Source organism: Anolis carolinensis, chromosome 6, assembly GCF_035594765.1.
Source record: "Anolis carolinensis isolate JA03-04 chromosome 6, rAnoCar3.1.pri, whole genome shotgun sequence".
NCBI lineage: Eukaryota > Metazoa > Chordata > Lepidosauria > Squamata > Dactyloidae > Anolis > Anolis carolinensis.
Genome location: NC_085846.1, coordinates 15,255,567 through 15,262,441, shown reverse-complemented (window position 1 = coordinate 15,262,441; position 6,875 = coordinate 15,255,567). Strand labels below are relative to the sequence as shown.

Here is a 6,875-nt window from a genome sequence, read left to right as displayed (position 1 = left end):
AACTATTAATGTGTGGAGTTTTGAGCATGCCTGGCACATGGCAACCCTGTCTTAGAAGGACTTGATGTCCTCACGCTCCCTTTCAACCCAAACGTTTCACATCTGAGGTCTGAGAACAGGTGCAATGAGTGGCATGGGTTTTGGAGGAAACATTGTGAAATCTAAACCCAGATGGGCAGAGTCAGAAAGTCCTCTCCCTTTTGGTATATCAATCACAAAGACTTCAGAGGAAGCCACTGCCTTGAAATCTCAGGGATCAAACGCGATGGAGCCTCAGGAAACGGAAACCAGTGAAGAAGCCTACTGGATTACACTAAGGTTCTGCCCAATCCGGCATCTGGCTGAATAGATAGGAGCATCTGACAATCAAGGACAGTATGCAATATGAACCACATCCTGGCTGTCCTCACCACGAAAGTATTATTCAGTGGCACATCACCTCTGAAGATGGAGGTTCTTCACTTTCAAGGATATTCTTCCTGTTTGTCCTGCTTCCATTTTTCTCCCCTTCCTCTACTGTCTCCATGTGTCAGACTAGACTGAAAAATCTGAGACATGTACTCAAGTGTCATGTTCTGGTGCAGTAGCAATAATAATAATAATAATAATAATAATAATAATAATAATAATAATGAGGAGGAGGAGGAGGAGGAGGAGGAGGAGGAGGCTACCAAGGTTTGGAGAAGAAAAACTATGGCTGAGAAGTTATTTTTTCACCCACATCCAGTTTCCATGGAATTATAGTGAGAGGAGGGGGGCTGAGGAACAAGGGCCATTCGCTGCAATGGTCAGATGAAAACACAGGAGTGGCTTATTTCAGCTATCCTCATAATATCTGCAGGGGATTTTCTCTTGCCTGTTGTTACATGTGCAAAGAGGGACCAGAGAAGGCACCCAATACTTGCTTGTCTCAATGCAATTTTAGTGGATTTCTGGGGAGAATAGTCTTGCCGTCCAGTGAAACACCAGTGGAGTAGAGAAGGAACTGAAGCGTATGCAGTTTGCCATACTTGCTCTAGCCTCCCAATTCGATTTGTCTCGTGCCAACAGGAAATGAATCATATAATCATCGAATTGAAAGAGACCACAAGGGCCACCCAGTCCAACCCAGTTGGAGCCAGTTCAAAATGGCCAGTGACGCTAAGGGGTGTGTGTGTTTTAATCTGATTTAATGAGCCAGTAAGAGCTCTCTCTTTCATAGGGACCTCAGAGAACAAGAAAGGCCTCCAAGGCTCAAGGCCCAGGATGCAATAAGGCTTGAGACTCTGAAGAACTGCTGCCAGTTATTAGCAGCTATACTAAGCCATATATACTGGGCCAATGGTCTGACAATTTACAAGGAGACTTCCATAGTCAGTTGTAAGCTTTTTCTTTGCAGTTGTATGCCTTCAAGCTATTTCTGCCTTATGGTGGTCCAAAGATGGGTCTATCATGGAGGTTTCTTAGAAAAATTTGTTTGGGGGGCTTTGCTTTGGCCTTCCTCTGAATCTGAGAGAATATGACTTGCCCAAGGTCATTCCAAAGGTTTCCATAGCCAAGAGATTTGAACTCTGACAGCCTTCATCCAACACGCAAACCACAATGTCTGTGAATGTGTATATATATACTGTGTCCAATTCTGGGCACCGCAATTGAAGGGAGATGTTGACAAGCTGGAAAGCGTCCTGAGGAGAGCAACTAAAATGATCAAGGGTCTGGAGAACAAGCCCTATGAGGAGAGGCTTAAAGAACTAGGCATGTTTAGCCTGCAGAAGAGAAGGCTGAGAGGAGACATGATAGCCATGTACAAATATGTGAAGGGAAGTCATAGGGAGGAGGGAGCAAGCTTCTTTTCTGCTGCCCTGCAGACTAGGACGGGGAGCAATGGCTTCAAACTACAGGAAAGGAGATTCCACCTGAACATCAGGAAGAATTTCACTGTGAGGGCTGTTCGGCAGTGGAACTCTCTGCCCAGGACTGTGGTGGAGGCTCCTTCTTTGGAGGCTTTTAAGCAGAGGCTGGATGCCATCTGTCGAGGGTGCTTTGAATGCGATTTCCTGCTTCTTAGCAGGGGGTTGGACTGGATGGCCCATGAGGTCTCTTCCAACTCTACTATTCTATGATTCTATGACTGTATATATTAACTCAGACCGAAAGGTCCCAGGTTCAATCCCCGGGAGCGGCGTGTGTGGACGCTGTTACTGCCAACCTAGCAGTTCGAAAACATGCCAATGTGAGTAGATCAATAGGTACCGCTCTGGCAACAGCACTCCATGCAGTCATGCCAGCCACATGACCTTGTAGGTGTCTACGGACAACTCCGGCTCTTCGGCTTAGAAATGGAGATGAGCACCAACCCCCAGAGTCAGACATGACTGGACTTAATGTCAGGGGAAACCTTTACCTTATATTAACTCATCCCAAAAGGGTAGATTAGAAATGTCTGTTAATGTGCCTTCAAATCACCTGTGGACTTATAGACTCCCTACAAATCTTACTGGGGTTTTCTTAGGCAAGGAATACCCAGATGTGGCTTCCCGTTGCCTTCCTCTGAAATGTAGCCAATGTGACCTGGCATTTGTTGGGGGTCTCCCACCCAGGTACTAAAAAGTTATGACCCATCTGGGTTCCCAAGATCAGATTGGGATCTTGTGCTTTTAGGCTTTTAGACTCACAAAACCATGTCCAAAGGGACCTCAGGCCAAAAGAGTTTTTTTCAGGTCCCACAGGCCCCACCTAGGTAACTTGTTGGTGTCCTTTTTTTATTTCTCAGGGATTTTCTGTGGGGTCTCTAAAACAGGCCTGGGCAAACTTTGGCCCTCCAGTTGTTTTGGGCTTCAACTCCCACAATTCCTAACAGCCTACCAGCTGTTAGAAATTGTGGGAGCTGAAGCCCAGAACACCTGGAGAGACAAAGTTTGCCCAGGCCTGCTCTAAAAGGACTGTCTGCATCTAGCATCAATATGGAGGCCCAAATGGTGACGGGTTCCAAATACAAGTCCCTGGCTCTACGGTGTTCTCTGGGCATACAGCTATTCGCTCAGGAAACTCTCCCATCTCTCCCATCCAAGCGCTTTGCCCTTCTCCACTCCCTTTCTGGCATCCATGGGAGCATCTTTTATACTGTAGAATGAATGCAGTTTTCTACTTCAAGTACCACAGGCTCCATGCTATGGAATCAGGGGAGTTGCAGTTTCACAAGGCCAGGAGGTCTTTAGCCTTCTCTGCCAAAGAGGGTTGGTGTCTCATTGAACTACAACTCCCATGATTCCATAGCATTGAGCCATGGCAGTTCAAGTGGTGTCAAGCTATAGAGGCACCCCATCATTGTGGGACCCAAATAGGGCTTCCTATTCCCATCCTTGAGGGCTTCCTAAACACTCCTTTGCCCTCCACTGCCAAGTACCATGCCCACTATGGATGGTGGCCAGAGGGCTGGCATGAGCCCCCTCCCAGAGGGGGGTTTCACCCCTTTTCTGGTGGGTTTGCCTTTTGGGTTTGTTCTTTCCTGATCCAAAGCAATGGCCATAGATGTGGGTCCCAGTCCACATCAGGCAACTAACCATGGGTTGCTTAGGGTTGTGGGGTCCTACAAGCACCTCATCTCTTTTTATGAGTCAGGTAAAGAGACCTGATTCTGTGAATAGACTCAGAAAGAAACCTGGAATCAAAGAGTTGGTTTTTTCCTCTTTTGGAGGCAGTCAACTTCACCTAATGTTGTCCGAGGCTTTCATGACCGGAATCACAGTGTTGTGAGTTTTCCGGGCTGTATTGCCATGTTCCAGAAACATTCTCTCCTGATGTTTCGCCCACATCTATGGCAGGCATCCTCAGAGGTTGTGAGGTCTGTTGGAAACTAGGCAAGTGGGGTTTATATCCAGGGCGGGAGAAAGAGCACATGTCTGTTGAAGGCAAGGGTGAATGTTCCAATTGGCCACCTTGATTAGCACTGAATGGCCTTTCAGCTTCAAAATCTGGCACCCTGGACCTTCCACAAATATATAAACCCCACTTGCCTAGTTTCCAACAGACCTCACAACCTCGGAGGATGCCTGCCATAGATGTGGGCGAAACGTCAGGAGGAATGCTTCTGGAACATGGCCAGACAGCCCGGAAAACTCGCAGCAACCCAAACTTCACCTTCTCTCTCTGCGGCGGATTCCCCCCCCCCCCCCTCTCGTGGTGATATTGTTAGTGGGTTAAGTGGGAGATGGAAGGAGACGGTGGGGCTGTCATCTCACCCTGGAGAGATTTCTCTCTCTCTCAGCGCAGAGAGAGACAGACTCCACGCCGCACTTCTTCTGGGGGAGCCCAGCCGTGCCATGCGGGGGGCTGCCTCTCTCTGCCCCTTCCCCACGCCACACAAAGACACACACACCTCCACATGCGCGGGGAAATGCAGCCCGTGGAGTCAGGGATCCGATCCAGATCCGTTTTGGGCCCCTGAGACCCAGCAACACCCCTCCAACGGAGACCCCCCCCCCCCTTTTCCAGGACTGCAGAGCTCTGGGCTTCTCCTCCTCGCCGTCTCTCCCTGTTCTCTCTCTCTCTCAATCTCTCTCTCTTTGCAAAACCTGGCGGTGGGGACGTGCGATGGGTGCTGAATGCTAATGACCCCCTCTGCTCTCCCCTCCCCTCCCCTCCCCTCCTTGCGCCCTTCCTTCCTTTCCTCGCGTGTAGAGAAGAGGGAGAGGAAGAAAAAGGCACCGGCGACGTGGTCTTCTTTCTTTTTTTCTGCTCTGCCTTAAAAGGGAATCAAAATATATCACGCGGCGCCCCTTTTTTGCCTCTCAAGCCTTCGCCTCCGCCCCCTTTTCCATCTTCTCCTTCTTATTTTGAGCAAAGGTGACCCAAGGAAAACGGGAGGGGAGGGGGCTGCGATGGCGGGAAAGGGAGAGAGAGAGAGAGAGAGAGAGAGAGAGAGAGAGAGAGAGAGAGAGAGAGAGAGAGAGAGAGAGAGAGAGAGATGGATGAATAAAGAAATCACCCAACTCTCCCGCAACCGATGCGGCGATTTCTAGCTTTGAGGGTGGGGGCAAAGAGGCAAGCTGGGGCAAAGGCTTGGAGGAGAAGGGAAAATCCCCAATATCCATCCATCCTCTATCTATCTAGTATCTATCTATCTCATCCATCCTCTGTCTGGGTTGCTGTGAGTTTTCCGGGCTCCTAAAGCATTCTCTCCTGACGTTTCACCCACATCTATGGCAGGCATCCTCAGAGGTGTGTGAGGTCTGTTGGAAACTAGGCAAGTGGGGGTTTATATATCTGTGGAAAGTCCAGGGTGGGAGAAAAAAACTCTTGTCTGTGTGGATGTTGTAATTGATCACCTTGATTAGCACTAGAATGGCCTTACAGCTTCAAAGCCTGGCTGCTTCCTTCCTGGGGGAACCCTTTGTTGGGAGGTGTTACCTGGTCCTCATTGTTTCTTGTCTGATTTTTTTAAATGTTGTTCTTTATTTAGAGGTTTTTTTTAAAAAAAAAATACTGGTAGCCAGTTTGTGTTCAATTTCATGGTTTCCTCCTATGTGTAGAAATGGTTGTCCACATGCTTGTGGATTTCAACGGCTTCTCTGTGTAGTCTGACATGGTGAGAGTGGTCCAGCATTTCTGGGTTCTCAAATAATATCCTGTGTCCAGGTTGGTTTATCAAGTGCTCTGCTATGGCTGAATCAGTCTGCAGTGCCTTTCCTGTTCCTTGATTCGTGTCTGGGCGATGCTGCTGCGTTTGGGGGTCCCTGTGTAGACTTGCCCACATCTGCATGGGATACGGTAGACTCCTGCAGAGGTGAGAGGATCCCTCTTGTCCTTTGCTGAATTTGCTGGATATTCTTAGTGGGTCTGTAGCTGGTGTGTAGGTTGTGTTTCTTCCTCAGCTTCTCTATGCGGTCAGTGGTCCCCCTTGATGTATGGTAAGAACACTTTTCCTCTGGGTGGATCTTTGTCTTTGCTCTCCTGCCTTGTTCTTGGTCTTGCAGCTCTTCGGATGTCTGATCTATCCATCTATCTCATCCATCCTTTATCTAATGCATCCATTTCTCTGCCTCTCTGTCCGTCCTCTCTCTCTCTCTCTGACGCCGGTTTTGGGGGCTTTTCAACTTTGGGATGCAACATGTGTAGCGCGGAAAGCGAGGTGGGGGGGGGGGAGAGAAAGGGCTGCAACAACCTTGAACGAGGAGACAGACGCGGAAAAAGAGAGCCAAGAGAAGGGAGAGAGGACACCCTGAGAGCCGCCGAATAAAGGGAATTGGGGAAGGAGAATTGGGGGGGAAAGGTGGGTGTTTTTTCCCCCCAAGGATGTTGCCTTTGCTGCTGCTGCTGCTGCTCGGATTTAGCGCTAGTTTGATTCCCCGCAGGAGAAAAGGCGATTAAGGAGCGAGACAGAAAGAGAGAGAGAGAAAAAGAGCGCTAAATAAAATTGTATGTATAGGAGGAACAAGGAGGGGGAAGGAAACATATATATTTCTCTCTCCTTTTCCAGAGACGGGAGGATTCTTTTTATTTTTGCGCCCCTTCTTCATCATCCTCTTCTTCTTCTTCTGTTTGCTGGGTTTCTCCTTTCCTCGGGAGTTGTCATGAAAAGGTAAGCCGGCTTTTGCATTGTGTCTGTTTTGGAAATTCGTGTCGAGTTGGTGCAGGTTTGTGGTCTCTTCGGGTCCCCTTCCAGTTTAGGGGTTTGAAGCGTACAGGGAAGGATTCCACCCCCACCCCCCAGGCAGTAAACAGCCAGATCTTGAAGCTGCAAGGCTAATCAAGGTGGCCAATTGAAATATTCACACCTGCCTCAAACAGAGTTACGATGCGGGGGGAATGCATGGAAGGATTCCCCTCAAGCAGTAAACAGCCAGACCATGAAGCTGCAAGGCCATTCAATGCGAATCAAGGAGGCCAGTGGCAAC

General features: G+C 48.8%; 1 protein-coding gene across 5 annotated transcripts in view; it reads left to right on the top strand.

Annotated features, from left to right (window-relative positions):
- The first annotated feature begins 4,654 nt into the window (after nt 1-4,654).
- The window catches only part of grin2d (glutamate ionotropic receptor NMDA type subunit 2D), a 62,647-nt gene continuing 60,426 nt past the window's right edge, over nt 4,655-6,875 (top strand). For 2 of the 5 annotated variants that reach the window (XM_008117243.3, XM_062983879.1), the window contains exons 1-2: nt 4,655-4,824; nt 6,458-6,559. The gene's annotated coding sequence lies outside the window, so the exon portion shown is untranslated. Of the gene's footprint in view, nt 4,825-4,897; nt 6,560-6,875 lie in introns of those variants that run through there. The other 3 variants (XM_016996076.2, XM_016996077.2, XM_062983880.1) reach the window with 2 other exon arrangements.